Below are 21,707 nucleotides of genomic sequence, written 5' to 3' on the forward strand. Positions count from 1 at the left end.
GATTCTTAGTTGGGGGTACATCTGTCTTTCCACCCCATTCAACTGATGTTCCGAATAAAATTAAATCTGTTCATATGAGCATTTAAACCTTGTTGTAACATTTTATACATGTTTTCAAAACTCTCTTTTTGCTTCAGTTCTAACTCAACAACTTATTCTCCCAAATTAATTACCATACATGGAGCTAGATCTGAAGAAAGAAGAAAAACAGCTCTACAAACAAATAGGTCTTTTGTTGGAGAGGATAGTTGTTTTCTATATATAGATTCTTGTTTCTTCCTTTTGCTACCATGTTTAGCCTCTGGGGCTTCTCTTGGTTGTATCTAGTTTGTTGTTCTTGGCTCATTTTGACATTCTCTGTGTATTGTATTTTTAATATTAAATTATGTATTTAGCAACAAGCTTAGAAACAGATGAAGTTTCTTGTGCTAGAGCTGCTACTCAAGACAAAAATGCAATGCAGTCGACAATGTAAGTCAGAGCTGTGCTTCAGTGTCTTTGGGGGTGTCTGGCTTCTAGGGAGGTGTGAAGTTCCATTGATCTTTGGGAGCTGTTAATGTAGGAGCTTAGTTTAAGTATTTACACACCAACCTTATTTAAGGCAGCTACTGCAGAAACTTAGTAAGCCCTAGACTTGCCATTTCAAAGGGAAAATGTGTGCCTTTCTAAAAACTGCAGCCAGCTTCCACACTCCCCACACCAAAAATAAATCTTTTAATTGTGTATGATGCTGTAGATGCATGCATACTTCAAAAGTCTGCTTAGGTCTTCCTCTTCTGAATTTAAAAGATAAATTACTATAATTGCTGTGTCGTCTAGCTGGTTTATAGTAAATGAATAACTTTCCAAGTAGAAAGCAGTTTCAGCTACAGAAAATAGACAGTAATATCACTGCAAGTGTTTCCTCTTTAAAGTCATTGAAAGAGTATCACAGCAGATGTTTTCTGTGTTTGGACTGTTTTCCCATGAAACCCATGGATGACGTTTGCACATGATAATTTAGCTCCTTAACTTAGGAACAAACTTATCTGATTTCATATACTGGAGTTTGGAAATCCTTTTTGTTAACTTAGCACAGTGGTAACTGGAAAAAATAAGCTTTTTAAAAAGTAGGATAAATTGAAGTTGTGATCAGATAAGCAAGAAGTAATATGAAGCCCAAGCAAAGCAAACTGAGTAATTGTTTCTCTGTGCCAACACAGACCATCATATTCATTATGTCCATCAAAATAGAGGAGGGCTAATTTAGACAGATAAAATGAAGTCTATTCTTCTTTGTGAAAGGAATCTGAGAGTTTCCTGGGAAAACAGCTCAGCCTCTCTAAGCCTCTTGCATTTCCATGGGCCTCATGGCCAGCATGTAACAGCATCATGTGAAGTTACATTGCATACTTAGGGGTGGTACTAATAGCATAACTTGACTTTTTTTTTTTTTTTTTTTTTTTAATTCAAGGAGCAATAACTGACTTTCTACTCTGGGCCAGATCTGCTCTGTTCTGGAGATACCTGAGAATGATCAGTTCTTTCTGTTTAGCTAGTAATCTTTCTATATATCTATTGCCCCATCAATTGATTTATCAACCAGTTGACTAACTGATCTATCAATCTGTCTTCCCTCTTTCTCTCCCTTTTTCCTTCCCTCCCTCCTTCTTTCCTTCCTTTCTTGCTTCCTTCCTTCTTTTCCTCCCTCCTTCTGAAACAAAATATTAAGCTAAAGCTAGAGTCAGGCAGCTTCCTGAAAGTTGAGCTCTGAATCTTACCTTGGGTCCTCAGTAATAAGATATTATTGGATCTCTGTGACTGGTAATAACTTTACCTGTTGAAAGAATGAGATTGGCTCCTTTGAGTGCAATTGGTGGTTAAGGGCATAGCCTCTGGATCAGAGTGCCTCTGTTTGACCCAGGAAGGGACTAAGGTGTGTGGTGGTTGCAGTTTTAATTTGGTATAGATTGTTTCATATATGTAGTCACTGATTTTAAATAAATCTATTGGTTCGTAGTTAAAAAGGTCTGGGAAAAAGACTCTGGTTTACAAGAGTCTAGCTGATGCTTGCCTTTCTAATTTCACACTTCTGACCTTTGACTCTTACCTGTCATGCATGCTCCTTATGCAATGGCAAATGACTTCCTGTTTTCATATCTTCTTACCTTTAGGTCTTTGCTTATGTTGTTCTCATAGTCTGGGGGTTTTATCATTGTGCTTTGTGCATACTTCTGTTTTTCTGATCACATTGAGTTGCAATTACTTTTTTTTTTCTTTTGAGACAGACTCTCGCTCTGTCACTCAGACTGGAGTATAGTGGTATGATCTCAGCTCACTGCAGCCCCTGCCTCCTGGATTCAAGCAATTCTTCTGCCTCAGCCTCCCGAGTAGCTGGGACTATAGGTGCACACCACCACACCCAACAAATGTTTGCATTTTTATTAGAGGTGGGGCTTCACCGTGTTGGCCAGGTTGGTCTTGAACTGCTGACCTCTGGTGATCCACCCACCTTGGCCTCCCAAAGTGCTGGGATTACAGGTGTGAGCCACCACACCCAGTTTGCAATTACTTTTTAAAATCTGTTGTCCCCACAAGCTTGTGAGTTCAGGGTGAGCTATCACCAGGCTACATGGCTAGGAAGTATTTGATGGAAAGAATGAATGTTTGCGTGAGACCACTACTGGAAAAGGGGCTGAAGCTGCATGAATTGATAGCTGGCCCACCCTCAGCGAGCTTTCCTCATGTTGGGTGACTCATTCCCATGAAGGCACTGTGGACAGCAGCTCTCCCTGGGCACATGATGTTAATGCCACTTCACAGTGGTTCTTCCTCTGTCTTTTTGCATTTTAAACTTTTAGGAGACATCAGTGTCAACTCCAGGTGGGCTTCACAATACTCCAGGTAGCTTTGAGAGACAACTGAAGACACGCAAAGAGTGTGAAGACAAGCTTTGTGCCTCAAATGTCCCACTGTAAAGACCAGGGAAGGGGAGAATTTTTGAGAAGTGCAGGACTGGTTCAAGGCACTGTCTTTTGCCCCAAAGCTGCACTAACATTAATTTAGCATAATATAGACCAGTTGTTCTCTATCTTGCCTGCACATCAGTATCATCTGGGTTCCTCAAAAAATATCACTGTTGGTATCCAGCCCCAAGAGCTCTTGGTATAATTGGTCTTCCTGAGTTTCAGAATTTTTAAGTTTTCCACACATTTCTGTTATGCATTCAACTTTGAGGACCACTGATGTAGAAATTAGATTACAGATCTTCATGTTAACATTTCCACAGTAATTTACTATTTTCCTTCTTGGTAATTTACTGTTACTTAATAATTTTATAATTTTAGCATAAGGAATAAATTAGTACTTCTAACTTCATTCAAATTTATAATTGCATTAAGTTAATTTAATTAATATGTAACTTTTTGGTAAATGACATTGTATAACCCCATTTTTTTTTTCTATCCTTCTCCCTCTTGGCCCTGAAACTCAGATGAAATATCTTCGAGAAGCAGCTGACCAGTCTTCGTGTTGGTGGAAGTTGGAAGGAAGCCATTTTTTAGATAGTGTGCCCAAAAAGATACAAAATTAGAACTTTCCTTTTGGTTCCTGTTCTGCCTCCTGTTTCCAATACCCACAGTTCTGTTTGCCTAAGAGAAAAAGTAGGAACATTCCCCATGATCCCAGATAATCCTTCTCAGAGACTAATTGTTACTTTTATGTTTTTCATTTCATAACCAATAATATACTTGTTATGAATATGCTAGTTAGGAAGAAAAGTGAAAGAACTATCTAATTTATTCTAATCATCTTCCCTGTTTGGTGGTTGGAATGAATTTTGACATTATTTTAAATAGGAAAGCTAGAGATAGTAGTTTAATTTATGCCACTGTATGTCAAGCACCAATTTTTTTTTTTTTAAGAATCAGTTTATAAAAATTTGGGATTCAATGACTTTTGCCATTGAGTAGGTAAGCACTGCTGTAGAATGGCTCCTTTTGGCAGAAGATAATAGCTTTTAAGGCAAGAAATATAATCATGTAAGCTGTAGAATTTTAGATTACTGTATTGTTTCATTTCAAGAGGGAATGTTAGGGTAGGAAGAAATGGTCAAAATGATATATATAGTGCAACCCTCCCAACTTCTGTACAATGTATGTGTGCATATATATATATACACACACACAAGGTTTTTATTTGTGAAGTATACCTCAATAGAGCCAAATATACAATTTAACTTTAATGATCATGTAATTTTTATTTGTCGAGTATACCTTATGAACACTGAAAAAACAAACTAGCCCCCAAACAAAGGCAAACAAAACAAAACAATTTGTTTGAGCCAAAAACAACTAAGGCTCAGAGTAATTATTGAATTCATTGGTTGATCATTGTTTATGGAATATCCTAGGTCTGCCTCTCTTGGAAGTGCTGTGTTGGGTGTGGGGAATGAGGTAGTGAAATGATTTGCCCATGGAGACATGAAGTTATAGCAGAACCAGAACTACAAAGCACGACTTTGTTTGTTTCTTGAGGGTATTAATTTATAAGAAATTTCCAGGCTTCATTTTTCTAATTTCCCTACTTTGATTTTTTTATAGATATATCCTATAATGGATTAAGAGGGTTTCCAATAGATGTTTATGCAAGGTTTATGAGTTTTAAAATGGGTATATTTATGCTGTCAAACCTAGAAAATTTGATTAAAAATATTATCTAATAGCCATTTGGTTAATAGGTTAAATCTTTACTTTCTAAAAGTTCTTTTTTTTTTATTGTATAGAAAAGAACATTTTGCTCTTCCTGAATTACGTATGTCTAAGAAAATCCTCTGAAGAATGGAGTTGTGTGTCAGTCCTAGTACTGGGACCCCTAATTCATGTCCCTTTTACTGCTGTAAATTTTTAGCAAGCTTTTAGGTTGGACAAGAAACTTAGAGCTCCCCTTATCTAAGCTCATTTGACAGATGAGAAAACTGAGGCCTGGTGGGGAGGTTGAATTATTTGAGGAAGTTTATAGAGCTAGTCTGAGGCCAAGCTGGGGACTAGAAGTCAAAATTTTTTGACCCCAAGGTCAGTACATTTTTACTTTAGTGCAGAGTGAAAACTGTAGGCAGCATTTGTTATACACATAAATACACACACATACATCGCCTCCCCCCCTACACATAATACCCTCACACTCTAAGATGTGTCTATTTTCAGAAGTGTGGGTTGTTAGTTATGCATTGTCTTAGGTTGGCTTCTCCCAAAGCTGGTTTGAGTCAAGGATTGGAGTGCAAGTAGCTTACTTGGAAGGTGGTCCTGGGAAGCACCAGTAGGGGAGTGGAGGAAGTGAGATAAGGAAGGAAAGGCAGCCAGTACAGTGTGTGCTGATAAGCAGATTCCACTGTGGGCAACTGAGGCCTCTCTGTGCTGGGGCCCTTTTGGAGACTGGGTAGAATATGCTTCTGAGTTGTCCCACAGGAGAGGCAGGCAAGGAGCTGGGCTGTTTATTTACTAGTTTCTGGGTCACTGCTTGGGGGCTTTTCCTGGAAGCCTTACTCCTTGCACTTGTAGCTGAAAAGTCTACAAGTCAAGAGGGTTTCAGTTCCTGGAGGAAGGCTTCTTAAGTGTGTTTGGTAACTGAGTCAGTGGGAATGTGGAGGAATCGGCAGATCACTGGCAACTTCTGTGTGCACTCAGAAAGAATTGGAAGTGGATGTAAGCGCACATTCTACACACAGTCGATTCCAATATGACAAACACTTTGTCTTTGCTCTTTCCTCTTCTTTCCATCATATACTTACTGCTTTCATATGGGAAGGATAGAGCTGAGAAATAAATACTGAAACTGATACCATCAGGGTTGGATATTCTGTTTGCCCCTTAAGAGTCACTCTCCACTTTCTCCAACCTGCTCTCCTCCTGAGGCTGGGCATTAATTGCAACATTGGTGAGCTTCCTTGCCCTCTGGTGTTAGAATGGGTTCAGGCAGTGGGAGCTTCTAGAGGAGACTGGAGGGAGGAGAACTGTAAGGTCAGTTGCTAAGAGACTCCCAGGTCTCTTCTTGCCAACATGCTGTTGGTTGACTCTGTCCCCTTCCTGGAAGCCAGAGTCGACCAGAAAGATCTCTCCTATCATTCTAATACTATTCTTGGTTTCTGCAGCTCTGTCCTCTTACTCCTTCAGACCTAGGACACATCACATTCCCTGCATGGTTTCCCTAATCCCTGCCCACACCTGGTAAATAACCTCTTATTAAACTCCCTCGTTGCCCCATTTGAGTGTTCCATCTGTTTCCTGCTGCGACCCTGACTGAGGCAACATCTTTAAGGCATTTACTCTCTATTCAGAATCAGATGAAATGAAACAGCTAGAGATGTTATGAAGGTGTAAGATAATGAGGCATAAATTGCACTTAAGCCCTAAGGACACTCAGCATATAGGATCCATTAATAAAGAAGGGTTACTTACTAAAGAAGATGTTTTTTGGAGGCGTGCCTTAGGTTGTAATCGTTAATCTGCTTTTTTTCCTGCTCTGTGGGAAGCTCTGTTTAGGTAGTGAATTGAAATTTGGAAGTTCTGCCTTATTATGACCATGTATGCAGTTAATTATAAGGTATATAACTCTATAAAATGGAAAAATTGGTAATTCAGAGAAACAGAAGGGTGAAATGGATCTATCCATCTGGAAATTTCAGAGATTTCTCTCATGTGTGCTAATTTTAGATAAGTAAGTATTTTCCTCTTAATTCCTAATGTTTCTCATCCCTTTAATGGATTAGAATTGATTTTTCTCAAGTATTTTTTTTTTTTAAAGCTGGTGTGAAAGGCATTTCAGGCTGCTTAGAATAAGGCACTAGCAACAGAAAGCACCCATTCTGTATGTATTTGCAGAGGGCCTCTTATGATTCAGGCACTTTGCTTAAGTACCATTAACTCAAAATGAATGATATTTGATCACTGCTTTCAAGGAAATCACAATGTAGTTGGGAAAACAGAAGTCCAAACAAATACTTGTGACAATATTTTTCAGTATTATACGTATGTAGAGAATTTTATGTGCATATAAATGAGGATATATGTAAGTAATTCTGTCAAGGAAAGCCAGAGAGGTTAGTGAATGACAGAAATGTTTCATAGAGCAAGTGACATTGACTTGGGTCTTGAAGGATGATAATGAATGTATCAGGAGGATAAGAGGAGGAATGGCATGAAGGAAGGTGTGCATTTCCTGGTGGCTTGAAGATTCAGTGAGATATATGATTTGAGAGAAATGTTGGTGGCCTTTGGAGAAAAGGCTGGACTTCAGGCCATAGGATAGAATGGTAATTTGATTCTTAATATGCATCATCACTTAAAATAATATAGACTAAAAATATTAGTAAAAATATACTCTAAAAATATTAGGGGAGTGTAAACAAAACAAAAATAATATCTTTGGGAATCTTTAGACATTTAATGGGAAATATATTGCTAGATATCATATAGCACATGCTCTAAATACTGAGCAATGTATGATTTTAATTCAGGAGCATCTCAAAACAGGGAGAAGTCCCACTGGTATCTTCTGTCACTACACAGCTTTGCTCAGATTTGTGTGCACTTATACTAAATTTGCCATTACACAATTACCTTGTATCACCATAGAATTACCTAAAATATGGAAATATGATGGCTTGCTTGAAGATATGGTAGAATGCCTTTTCTATTACTAATGATTATATTAGCATCCATACTTCACAATCACCTGTTTAGCAGAACATATCTGGATATACCTACCGTAAGAGATATTTGTGCCTTATTCTTTCTAAATATTCTAGTCCCTAAAGCTTAAGGGGTCAGCAATCTTGATATTATAAGGTGGGCTAATTGATGAAGACTGTCTTATCATTACAACAGTTATAGATGCAATGAAGTTTTGAGTGCTGCTTACTAAGTAGGAAACTGGTAAACAAGAATTCCACTCCAGAGGCATGGGCAAAATGGTAACTATAGTACATGGGTATTATAGTCAAAGCCTTTGTAAACGGAAACCCCTTAAACTGGTCATGTTAAAGTTCATTATATTGTCTAGAAACTTAAGGTCTCATGAAGTACGGGGAGAGGAACAAAGTCCAGTCAGGTATCATGGAACTGTTAATAGAATGCCAAAGTCCAGAATTAAGCTTATACTCCCCATCATGCAGACAGTGTCTTTTTGTCTATCTGTTTTATTCTTTCCTTATCTTGTTTGCTAACCATGTTCTATCTATATTCTGTTTTAGTCATCTCTTGCTTTTTAAAAAAACCACTCCAAAACTTACTGGCTTAAAACAACCACCACCATTTAGTGCCTTTCATGAGTCTGTGGGGTGACTGGGCTCAGCTGGCAGTTCTTCTGTTTCACATGGTATTGGCTGGGGCTGAAATTCTGTGGGGGTTCATATGAGCTGGAATGCTCAAGAGGACTTACTCACATGGTTAGTAGTTGATGTGTTTATTGGATGGGGGTTCAGCTAGGATGCCAGCTGGAACATCTCAGTTCTCTTCCCTTTAGTTTCTTTCCATGTGACTTGGGCTTCTCACAGTGAGGGAGCTGGCTTCCAAGAGGGAGCTTATAGGTGTGCAAAAATGGAAGTTGCCAGTTCCCTTAAGTCAAGGGCTCAGAAGTCCTGGGTGATCACTCCCAGTGCATTCTGTCAAAGCAGTCACAGGGCCAGCTTCCAGGAGAGGGGGAATAGACTTGATTTCCCAACAGGAAGAGGGACAAACCATTTAAAACCACATTTTTTGCAGAAGACGCAACATGTTCCACGTGCCCCCAGTCACCAGTATTCATGGAAACTTTCATTAAGTATTCATCACGAATTGCCTATAGCCTCTGTGTCTCTTAGTTCAAATGCTCCCAAGGGACATTCATATTGGTTGCTGACCATCCAGTCATCTATAGTTGACAGGGCCAAGTCTTATGCTATTAAAGATTTTCTTTGAAGGGGCTGAGGTGGGATTAGTGCTCTGAGGATTATTTGAGAGAACGCTTAGTGCCTGGCTGTTCCTCTGAGGCTTGAGATAACTTTTCTTTCCATGGTCCAGAGAGCTCTGCCTGACATCTGCCTTCTAGCTTTTTCTGGAGCCATTTTCTCCCTCATTTTTCAGCTTTGCTTTTTTGTTTTAAGTTTGTCTAATGTGCCTCTTCCCTTTCTGCTCTGTGCGCTGCACGTCCCTGAGACAAGAAGGCTGTCTTCTCTCTCCCAGCCCCTATCTGTTGGCTAACTTCTAACCTGCTCTTCAGATCTCAGCTCAAATATCACTTCCTGAGGGGAGCATGGAACACTCTGGATTAAGCCACATCCCCTGTCCATCTCCTTTTCCCTCATCTTGCTATCATACTTTGTGACCTTATACCAGTGTGGCTATTTGATTATGGTCTGCCTCCCACTGAAGGCTCTAGAAGGCAGAGGAATGTGTCTGTCTTCCTCAGGGCTGCAGTGGCCATGCATTGCTCATGTTAGGTACTGATAAGTGTTTGTTATTTGCATGAATTAAAAATTAGAAGTTGAGATGGTTTGGTCGTTTGTCCCCTCCAAATCTCAAGTTGAAATATGATCCCCATTGTTGGAGGTGGGGCCTGGTGGGAGGTATTTGGGTTGGGGAGCAGATCGCTCATGACTGTCTTGGTGCTCTCCCCATAGTAATGAGTGAGTTCTCGTTCTATTAATTCACGTGAGAGCTGATGATTTAAAAGAGCCTGGCATCTCTCTTGCTCCCTCTCTTCCCATGTGACATGCCTGCTCGCCCTTCGCCTTCCACCATGAGTAAAAGCTTCCTGAGACCTCACCAGAAGCTGGTGCCATGTTGTACAACCTGAGGAACCATGAACTAAATAAACCATCTTTCTTTATAAATTACTCTGTCTCAGGTTTTCCTTTACAGAAATGCAAAATGGACTAACACAGAGGTAGTTGCCCTGAAAAAGAAAAGACCAAGGGGAGAGAATATTTATCTTGATGAGAGAAGTTAAGACTAGCCTCGTTTCAGGGAATATAAGGACATAGTTTCTTGGGGACTTCCGCTCATCCCCATTGGTGATACCATGTGAATCAGTGAAGTCCTATCGTTAGGGGTAGAGGCCGCATGCTAGTTTGAAATGTAGCATGAGTTCCTGCCCAGTGATGGTCTGTAAGTGCCTGATTCAAAGCCAACTTTTTCTTTTTTTATGCTTCTACCACCATGGGGCCCCCAATCTGTACCCAGAGATCTCAGTGATGGCTGAACTTTGTGACCACTGGGCCATAACTGCTCATTCCATTCCTATTTGTTCTCCCATGAAGCCAGTATCTTGTTTGGCTGCAAGTCAAAAAGATTGGTTAGATTACATCTTGGGATATGATGGATGTGCCTGTGAGCATAATCTCCATGAGATAACCATAATCAAAACTTTTTGTCCAATTCTTCTGTGGCATGCTATTTATCTAAAAAGAAAGTAAGTTAGGAAAAGAATCAAAATACCAGATGGGAAACATAAAGACAGAGAAGGAAATAACTGAGATTTTGTTTTATTTAAAGATTCTACACCCTTTGCATGTCAGGATTTTTCAATCATCACTTTTAGATTGAGATAAAGGTGGGGGCAATCTTGTTTAAGTTTACTTAATTTCCCTGAAATAATTTAATGCTGTAAATATGTATTGAACACTCCATATGTATCTCTGTGGAGGGTGTAAAAACACATACAAGTTGGTATATAATCTTGAAATTTATACCTACCCAGGAAATATGGCATGCATATATGACATGAGGTCCAGGTGCAACAATCAGATAAAAAGGGCTAATCGGAATTAAATGGGGGATGGAGTAGTCAGGGGTGTTTTTATAGAGAGGCTAGACATTGAGCTGAATCTCCATGGATGAGTAGATTTAGGAAAAGTTGCCTAGAAAGTAAAGGGAGAGGATATTCTAGGCTGTGAAAGCCCCATGTCTGAAAGTTAAAGTGTGAGAAGGAGCAGGAATATCCTTTCATGCTCCAAAGGCAGTGAAGGTATACAGGGTAGGGGTGGGAGGTTAGAGAGTGGAGGGGTATGGCAAGCCACTGAGTGAGATCCTTGGAGGCCAGGTGCAGGGGTGGGATGCTTGCAAGCAGAGGAAGTCACATCATAAAACCTGTGATTTGGAACATTATTTCCTTTGCAGTTGGTGAGGTAGTTTTGATGAGGAAGAGGCTGGAGCCAGAGACACCTCCTGGGAGATGTTGTGGTCAGCACCACAAGGATGGTGATAGAAACTAAGAGAAAGGGAAGTTCACAAAATGGATTCAGAGGAAGAACATATGGATTTTCATGTCTGGATTCATAGTGAGGAATACAAAGAAGGAAGAAATAAAGGGATCTTGAATCTGGAAAAATTATTTCCACAACCACCAGTACAAAGATTGGAAATAGATGGTCATGCCAAGGTTGTGTGGACCAGATGAATGGAATAGCTTATAAGCAATGCTAAATAACTGTGGGTTGGTTGAAAGATAAAGGCTGGAGGTGCAAATGAGTGTATCACCAGATGCTGTTGGACTAAATAAATCCAATGAAGACAAACTTGGGAGTTTTACTAGGCATTTTAAGCAGGGAAGTGATAAAAGTATGTCCCATATCTTCAGATACTGACATCTGATTCAACAGTAAATTGTGTTCTTGTTCTACATTCAGGACGTATCCCAAATTTAAGCAGTTTCTGTTGCTGGTATCACTGCCTTCTGGTCCAGTCATCACCCTTCTTCACCTGGATTCTGCAGTAGCCTCGAACCCTTGCCCATCTGCAGTTTGTTCTCAACACAGCAGCCCAAATGATGCCTCTGAAATAGATATCAGGTCATGTTGCTCTGCTCCTAAAGTGGTTTCCCACCTCATTCAGAGAGTAAGCCAAAGCACTCACAAGGACCCCCAGGGCCTGGCACGATCCCTTTCTCTTAATCTCTGACTTCATCTGTTACTACCTTCTCCTTTGTTCACTCCATGCTGGCTTACCTTGCCAACTGCTTTTCCTTACACACACTGGGCATGGCTGCCCCAGGGCCTTTGCACATTCTCCCTCTGCCTGGAAACTTCTTTACAATATCTGCAGGACTTGTTCCTCCCCTCCTTCAAATCTTTGCCATCCCTGTGACTTGTACCCTGTCCCTTTCTTTACTTTAGTCTTTTTCCTCCATAACCTTTAGTGTCTTCTAATATCTAGACCATTGGCTGACTTGTTTGTTGTCAGTCTCCCTCTTTAAAATTGAAGTTCCATGACAGCAGAGATTTCTGTCTGTATTGTGCATGGACTTCTTAAATGCCTAGAACAGTGCAGGTACTTAGTAGTAAACATTTGTTGAGTGAATGGAAGAAATTATGTTAGAAACTTCTTTTTGAGTGAAACTTTGATTTCCCTGAGATCAGCTGTCAATAATTTCTATCTTTATATTCAGGCATAGTCAGTGCTCAGTAAATGTTGAATAAGCAAGCAGAACCTGAAATATAAAATCCTAACATTTCACATTATCTAGTTCCAGAAAGTTTCAGTACTAAATGTAACATTTAAAAAACGATGGAGGGGAGGGATGGTGGAAGGATAGTTTCGGTTCATTTAGCTTAGCCTCCACTTTTGACTTCAGAATTCATATCATAGTTTGGCAATTCTTTCATTATTACTATGATTATTAATTGGATGCTATTTTAAAATTTGGCTTTTAAACTCTCAGCTGATGTTTTAGGAGATTATACTATACAGGGTACAGAAATTGCCGGGGCTGACTGTAACTATTCATGGCCAATTAAGGAACAGCATTGGCAAGAAATATGGGGTGGATACACTTGTGCTTTGTGGGAATCCTGGTGGCTATGGCTTCATAGTATCAGGGGATTAGCTTGCTGGGCTTCCTTCTGCAAAAGGGATCTTAATTTGGTTACCTGGTGGGTGCTTTTATAAATGAGGAGAATAAACAGTCTTGAGGGACTTACATTGTTGGAGAGTTAAAGATAGAAAGAAAAGAACAAAGTGAAGAAATTACTCTTTATTTGGGAGCATTTCCTTGAGAAGTCTTTCTGAAGTTTGCTTTTAGTTTTATTTGGTATCACTTTTATCTTTTCCCAGGGGATGCAGATGTCTTTTGAAAGAATGCATGCAGAAAAAACAAGCTGTAGGAGGCAGAAATAAGTTCTTGAAAGTTTAGTAAGTTTTGAAGGACAGAAGTGCTTGGAGAAACTGGGCTGTACCACATCTTTAAGGTTGATATCTGGGAGAATCAACTACTGTGTTTCCTGCTATGACCATTGATGTGTTTGTTGATAGATACAACTAATGACTCGGTTCTTACTTATACTTGTATATGGAACTTTTTAAAAGAGTTCGAATAACAGGGAAATATGACACAAAGGAACCTGAAAAACATAAGCAGCAGATTACACCTTTGTTTAACTTTAAGGTTAAAACAATCCATAGAAAATTGTTTTTGATTTTTCTAGCTTATGAAAATACTGTACAGCCCTTTGCAGATATAGTATCTAAGGGGTTTAAAGCTGGTATGGTGGCTCAGGAGGCCAAGGCTGGAGGATTGCTTAAGCCCAGGAGTTCAAGACCAGCTTGAGCAACAAAATGAGACCTAATCTCTACAAAAAAAAAAAAAAGAAGAATAAGAAAGAAGAAGAAAAGAAAAAGAGGAAGGGGAGGAAGAAGAAGAAGAGAAAGAAGAAGGGGAGGAGGAGGAAGAGGAAGAGGAAGAGGAAGAAGAAGACGAAGACGACGACGAAGAAGAAGAAAAAGAAGAAGAAGAAGGTTCGATAAAATTAAATCCCAGAGAACAAGGCCATACACATACCCAGCCAAAAGATCATTCATGTGACATTTCCTAAGACTTCTTGATCGTGTCAGTTAGGAGGATGTTTAAAAATCAGTGGCAGAGCTATTTTCTTAGCTCTGCCTAAAAGTGCCAGAGGTATACTGTGTTTTCAGTCTGGGATCTAAAGCCATGTGAGAAGAAACATCAGAGATGAAGGCTTTTTTGGTTTTAAACCATCTTAGCTATGTTTGCACTCGTTTCTGTCCTCATTAAAAAGGACCACTGGGGTAACTGAGATAGTGAAATTTGTATCCAAGGTGAAAGTGAGTGAAAACAAAAATATTTCTCCAGTGTGTTTTTGTGATGAGAAGCAGGAAATCTGAACCACCGAGCTCTTAAGAAAGTCCTTCACTGCGCCTTTGTTTGCTGCGTCAAAGAGACCACTTTCATTACATAGCACAATTCTTGGAGTGAATCCTTCACTCTCAACAAATGAGTTAAAATGTTTTTCTCTAAAAAATAAAAAAAGTATCAATTTTATTTTTATTAGGAAAAGAAAGACACTACTGCGTCCTATTTTTATTCTGAGTGTGTTTTATATTTTTGACAAGTGCTCTCACTTCAAAAAAATGTGTCTACATTAATTCAAAATTCATAATGATCACTCTTATCCAGCTGATACAATTATTATCAAGGTTTTTTTTTTTTTTTTTTGGTCTTCTTTCCCCTGCTGTTGCCTAGTGTTTGTAATTATCTTTCCTTGAGGTTGGGCAGGGGAGAGGATAGGGAGAGAGAGTTCAGCAAAAATCAGTCATGTATTTAGTGTGCCTTCCCATTCGTTCATTTCAACTTCCATTTTTCCATTTATCTTTCCATTCATCTGCCTACCCGTGCAATATTCATTGGTCATCTGTGAGCCACCTAAATTGGAATAAGCAAGGATCTCTCCTATCAAGGCGTCTAGAATAAATGCTAGGCATTTACAGTGGGGAAATGTTAACATCAGGTAAATTCTATCTTTAGGAGGGGTCTTGTGACCTGTTTTGGGGGGTTTTAGGGAAAGCTTCCAGGAAGCAGTACTGTTTCAACTGACACATAAAGGGCAAATTGAAGTTAGCTGGAAGAACTGCATGTTTGGGCTAGAGTGTGGTTAAGGGATGAGGAAGAATTTCCAGCAGAAGAAACTCCATGTTCTAGAGGTCATATTTTATGTGAGGGTTGTATTTCTAAAGTTCTTGCAAATTTGGAACTCCCATGATTCAAAATAATTCTGTCAAAAGATGGTGGGTATTTTCATTTACCAGCTAACATGGTGCTACCCTGTGGCCACTCTGTAAACAGAGTTTAGAGTTTCCTCTGCCCCAGCCAGCATCAAGACTACAATTCTTGAAGAATTTTTTTGGGGGGACCTACATTGATCCAAATTAATTTGAGACCATATTAGTGCTTTTATATCATATTATTTCAAAGCTGCATGATTCAGGTTCACCTCAAATATGACCAAACTCTGGAGTTTCAGAGCAGTAGCTCACGGCCCATTTGATGGTATTAAAAGTAGTTCAGGACGGATAGCATGTACACCCAGGACTAGGGATGAGGGAGAAAAGAGATAAAATGGATAAGGAATCAGGCACCATGTCAGCGAAGGCTTGTAAACTGTGTTAAAAGGTAAAATAGACATAATAAAATTTTGAAGAATTTATTTGTGTACATAGCAATTCATGAATTGGGCAGCATCAGATAGTAAGTGGTTCAGGGCTCCATTGAAAGGGCACAAGGGGAACATTTTTATAAGGTGTTCTAGGAAGCAAGTCAAAAGTATTTGGTTAAAGTGGAAAGTCCCCAGTTAGAGGTTAGTTGGTAGTTTCTGACTCTTTACATGGTATTTTGACTCTTTACATTGAATAGGTTTTGGTTTGTTTACCTAGGAACCCAAGGTGCTGGAGCCATCTCAGCCTGATGGCTTCTCAGTTAATTTTTAAAAGCAATTATAATAAGAGGATGGCAGTGGGGAGCCTCTGAAGAATGTTGAGGAAGGAATTGACAAGGTCAGCATTATGCTTTTGTTGAAGTATAAATAGAAGAGAGTTGAAATTAGGCCATGTGTGGATTTCAGATATTTTTGGAACATTTATCTTTTATTTCTAATTAAACTTTGCTTATAAACAATATAAGCTTTTGTGATATCAAAGTGCTCTTAAGGTGTTTTGTTAATTTGCTTTTGAATGGTCCACTAATCATCTTGGAAGAGAAAATAAAAGACATGGACTGACTAGCAAAAAGATTGGATAGAGGTTCAACCCAGAATTGGGGTCTAAGGCTAGGGGAGAATCTGATTAGGGAATCATACTTGGAGGTCTATGGTAAAATAGGTTGTGGGAAATATGGGTTAGACAAAGTTAAATAGACTTCTCTATTGTGGGGCTTCTAGATCCTTAAAGGCATTAATGTATGTTAAAGTGTGTAGGATGTCATCAACTTGTTTCACGACTAAGGAAACTTTGTTCTATAAATAGTCATTACAGTCTGGCTAAGGACTAGTATTCCAAGGAACATGTACCCGTTTCCTTTTGCCACAATAGTGCTGCATAATAAGCAACCACAAAACCGCAGTGGAATAGAATAACACATATATATTTAGCCTGTAAGTTTCGGGGAGTTTAGCTGCTCAATGCTTGACTGATTTCAGCTGATCTCATTCATGTGTCTGTGCTCAGTTGTAGGTTGGGCAGGCAGCTCTGGGTTTGTTCATATGTCTAAGGGCTCAGCTAGCTGTTAGCTGATCTAGGATGGCATAGCTAACATCTATGCTAGATCAGGGTGACTCACCTCTGCTATATATGTGTCTCATCCTAAGATGCTAGACCTAGCATATACTCCTGGCTATAGCAGAGGAGCAAGAATGAGAGCAAACTCAGTTGTGCAAGCACTTTTCAAGCCTTTCTTTGCATCATGTGTGCTAATATTTCCATTGGCCAAAGGAAGTCACACAGCCAATTCTAGAGTGGGATGACACCACAAAGTTACATAGCAGAGGCTGTGGTTACAGGGAGGGAGCACCGTGCTCTTTTTGCAGTCAGACTTTCCTAGATCCCAACTTAGAAATTGCTGGGTGAGATCACAGTCAGTTGAGCAAGGAATGAGGTCAGACTTTTCTGCATGCCATGGCCACACACTGTACTTTTGATTCTGATAAGCAGCCTCACAAGTAGATGTCTGTGCCATGTCAAGGAAGAGAGTTCATCTGGGTCTGCACAGGTCTTTTTTATCTTTCTATGGAATTATTTCATTGAGGACTGAAAGGATTGTGGACATCATCTAGTTGTAGTTGCATCGTGTTGGCAGTCATGGAGGAAACACTCCTAGAGAGGTTAATTGGGCTCCTTCAATCCAAACAGCTATCTGGAAGCAAATCTGGGCCTTGAACCCAGATCCTCAAGCCAATTGAGTTTTAATTACATCAAAGAAGCTTTGTTGTGGGGTGGAAGGGACTGAAATGTATTTGCAATCTTTATATAGGAACAAATCACATTCCTCCTGGAGGGAATGAAATATAAACAATTTTTAAAATAGGAAGAATATAGAGTAGTCATGCCTTGTTAGATGTCTCACAAAGGGCAAAGGGTGAGGATAGTTAAGCATTGAGTGATTTTGAATACTGTGACTGGAGATCCCTGATAATAGAGTTTTGTTTTCATTTTTTTTTTTTCTCCTCTGTCTCTTCCCTGCCCCCAGGAATTTCTCCTGCATCAGGGAAGTCAACAGAGGACTTCTGAGCAGAGTAAGAATTTGTATTCCAGCTCCTTCTTTATCAAACAGAAGATACAATTGTGAAGGCAGACTCAGCCTTCTAGAATAGCTGACACATTAACCCCTAACTTTGCCAACAGTGATAGGGAACAATTTGTGCTACATAAGTAAAATTTTGATAATGAAATCCTAACCATTTAGCACTGTCAAATTAGCTATTTTCATGATGGAAATATTTTCGGCCTATCAGATGTGTTTCCCTGATTTAATAAACAGAATAATTGAAACTTCCAGCCTGAAGCTTTTAGACATCAGTTATTGAACTGTGCAGTAATACAGGAACATGCCTTGTAAAGAGCCATGTAAGTGTAAGGTGTTGTTATTGTTATTGTTTGCTTGGGTTTCTGGAGTATGTGGGCCACTTGGCTCTAAACTATTGCTTTAGACAGATCTGCTTTTTAAATTCTTGTATTCCTTGTTTGTTTTCAGAGGGTTCCCTTGCCCTCTGGCCTCCAGGTAGGTGTAGCCAACAGGAAGCACTGGTGGAAAACTGGAGGGCCAGAAGAGAGAGAAGTCAGGGTATCTTTCTCTGCCTCTCTGCTTTCTTCGGTGTCTCTAGGAACATGTGTGTCTCTTCCATGTGTCTCTTCCATCAGCTCTCACCAGACACCCCTCTTCTCCATAGCAGCCTGGTCTCCACAGCTGTTGCCCTGGTCTCTGTCAGTTGGCTCCAGGCTCTGGGCTCTGATAATGTCACATCCTTCCATTATCCCACCTGTTAGGGAAGATAGCAGCTCTCCTCAGTTGCTAGTCTCTGGGCTGCCTCACTGTCCCTCTGTGGTCTGTCAAATCATTCTATCACATCTGTAACAAGTCACCCGATTTGAAAGACCTAGAGTGGTTTCTGTTTTCTGGTTGATTTTGACTAATAACAGTTTATTGAATTTGCCTTATCTTGCAACCCTTATTTCCCTCCTGATTTGCTTCTTGCAATGTACTGTGCAGACGACATCCATGTTATGCAGTTTATTTCATTAGACATAACAATGGAAACTCTTTTAATCAATAGAGCAGAGTGGTTTTCAACCTGCGCTCTGGTGTTAGAATGTTTGCGTCCTAGTCCTGGCTATGCTACTCATTGGCTGTGTGACTCTGGGCAAGCTTCTTAACCTGAGACTGACTTTTTTCATCTAAAAAAATGAAAGTAATTTCAGTACCTAAGTTGTCTCAATTTGAGTTTCCTGGGAAGCAAACTCCCAACTGGAGATTAGTGTGCAGAGGTTTATTCTCAAATACTTTTGAGATTAACAATATCTGTGCAGGGGAAAGGACGAATTCAGGACTGGGCAGAGGGAGAAGTTGAACTGCGCTGCAATCTTAACAGGAGCCTTAGTCAACCTTCTGAAGCAGGTTGGACCCTTATTCACTGATGTTGACGACTGGGGGCAGTTGACCATGAATGGAACAGCTTCCTCCAGCTGAGGGAATTTTCCAGAGAGGACAGACAGTTCAGGGCATTCTGCCTGCATCCCTCACAGTAACAAGGAATCAATTCTTCAGTCCCGAAGCAGTGTCTGGGCATCACCTCACAGTGTCCATTACCCATCTCCAGGCGTGTAATGTGAAAGATAAATACAGTAATTAAACCATAAGAAATGCCTTGCTAGGTGCAGAGCACTTGGTGAATGCTCAACAGTATTAGTTAACATTATTGATGAATTAAATATGGAAGTTTCAGTTAGTGGACTTTATGATGTCTAGTGCAGCTATTCTGAGAGTTTTGACTGATTTCTTCTCCATAACCCAGTCCTAAAGAGTTAAGGAAAAGCAGAGTAAGTGGTCTGGGATAAATAGGGTTCCATGATTTGTATACATATACTGTCATGCACATTTTTGTACTTTCATATTACTTTTAATGTGGTGTCTTTAAATGTGGCTTACCCATAGGTTCTTGTATCTTTATTCCTTAAGGTATTCAAGGTATTTAGCATCAAATTTGGTACAAATCAATGCAGCTTCCATTTTTTGAATACTTACTATGTAGCTATGGTGCTAAACATGCATCATCTCATCTGTTCTCAGGATGATTCTAAGATGCTGAAATTCCTGTTTTAGGAGGAGGTCTGAGGTCAGTGAGGTTAAGTGACCTGCCCCAGGTCACCCAGCCAAGAAGTGGCAGAGAAGTTCTCCTGCCAGGGCTGCCAGATTCACTGCGAGCCTATGCTTTTCACTACACATTTGGACGATTTAAACAGCAGTAGGGGAAACCTTCTCCTCCGAAAATAACTCTAGCAAAGTGTAGGTGTTGTTTTGGTAGAAACATTTCAGCTGTTGCCATAAAAATCTTCCCCCAAATGGCTTTGTGAGAGCAAAGCTGTGCAGGCTCTGCTTGTGTTTATGATGGGAGCCTTATGGCTTAGCCACAACACAAATGATTTGTTTTCCTGGCCTTGTTGGCAAAGTTATTTAATTTCTGGATTTCCCTGAGGAAAAAATCTAAACAAATACAGTGGGCCCTCCATATCTGCCAGTTCTGTATCCGTGGATTCAACTAATCTCAGATAGTCAATATTCAAAAAATTTAACAATACAACAATAAAAATAGTATCAATAAAAATACAGTATAACAAATATTTATGTAGCATTTACATTGTCTTAGATATTATAAGTACTCTAGTGATGATTTCAAGTATATGGGAGGATGTGCATAGGTTATATACAAATATTATCCCATTTTATATAAGGGACTTGAGCATCTGTGCGTTTTGGTACCTGTGGGGGATCCTGGAACCAGTCCCTTACAGATACTGACTGATGGCTGATGTGGTTTGGCTGTGTCCCCATTCAAATCTCAACTGAATTGTATCTCCCAGAATTCCCACATGTTGTGGGAGGGACCCAGGGGGAGGTAATTAAATCATGGGAGTCGGTCTTTGCCTTGTTATTCTCATGATAGTGAATAAGTCTCATGAAATCTGATGGGTTTTGCAGGGGTTTCCACTTTTGCTTCTTCCTCATTTTCTCTTGCCGCCGCCATGTAAGAAGTGCCTTTCAACCTCCTGCCATGATTCTGAGGCCTTCCCAGCCATGTGGAACTGTAGGTCCAGTTACACCTTTTTTTTCTTCCCCGTCTCAGATATGTCTTTATCAGCAGTGTGAAAACAAACTAATACAGTAAATTGGTACCAGTAGAGTGGGGCGTTGCTGAAAAGATACCCAAAAATATGGAAGTGACTTTGGAACTGGGTAACAGGCAGAGATTGGAACAGTTTGAAGGGCTCAGAAGAAGATAGGAAAATGTGGGAAAGTTTGGAACTTTTTAGAGACTTGTTGAATGGCTTTGCCCAAAATGCTGATAGTGATATAGACAATAAAATCCAGGCTGAGATGATCTCAGTTGGAGATGAGGAACTTGTTGGGAACTGGAGCAAAGGTGACTCTTGTTTATGTTTTAGCAAAGAGACTGGCAGCATTTTGCCCCTGCCCTAGAGATTTGTGGAACTTTGAACTTGAGAGAGATGATTTAGGAGGGTATCTGGTGGAAGAAATTTCCAAGCAGCTGAGCATTTAAGAGGTGACTTGGATGCTGTTTAAAGGCATTCCGTTTTATAAGGGAAGCAGAGCATAAAAGTTTGGAAAATTTGCAACCTGACTATGTGACAGAAAAGAAAAACCCATTTTCTGGGGAGAAATTCAAGCTGGCTGCAGAAATTTGAATAAGTAGCAAGGAGCCTAATATTAATCCCCAAGACCATGGAGAAAATGTCTCCAAGCCATGTTAGAGACCTTCACGACAGCCCTTCCCGTCACAGACCCAGAGGTCTAGGAGGAAAAAAATGATTTCATGGACCGGGCCCAGGGTTCCCATATGGTGTACAGCTTAGGGACATAGTGCCCTGTGTCCAAGCTGCTCCAGCCATGGCTGAAAGGGACTAACATAGAGCTTGGGCAGTGGCTTCAGAGGGTAGAAGCCCTAAGCCTTGGCAGCTTCCATGTTGTGTTGAGCCCACAGGTGCACAGAAGTCAAGAATTGAGGTTTGGGAACCACCACCTAGATTTCAGAAGATGTATGGAAACACCTGGATGCCCAGGCAAAAGTTTGCTGCAGGGGCAGGGCCCTAATGGAGAACTTCTGTTAGGGCAGTGTGGAAGGGAAATGTGGGGTCAGAGTCCTCACACAGAGACCCTACTGGAGCACTTGCTAGTGG

At 40.1% G+C, this 21,707-nt stretch overlaps 1 protein-coding gene across 17 annotated transcripts in view; it reads left to right on the forward strand.

Annotated features, from left to right (window-relative positions):
* PLCB4 (phospholipase C beta 4) overlaps positions 1-21,707 on the forward strand; it is a 411,761-nt gene that overhangs the window by 62,005 nt on the left and 328,049 nt on the right. For 2 of the 17 annotated variants that reach the window (XM_050807512.1, XM_050807513.1), the window contains one exon: positions 17,485-17,530. The exons of the other annotated variants lie outside the window; for them this stretch is intronic. The gene's annotated coding sequence lies outside the window, so the exon portion shown is untranslated. The remainder of the gene's footprint in view (positions 1-17,484; positions 17,531-21,707) is intronic. 17 annotated transcript variants of the gene reach the window in all.

This window comes from Macaca thibetana, chromosome 10, assembly GCF_024542745.1.
Source record: "Macaca thibetana thibetana isolate TM-01 chromosome 10, ASM2454274v1, whole genome shotgun sequence".
Taxonomy (NCBI): domain Eukaryota; kingdom Metazoa; phylum Chordata; class Mammalia; order Primates; family Cercopithecidae; genus Macaca; species Macaca thibetana.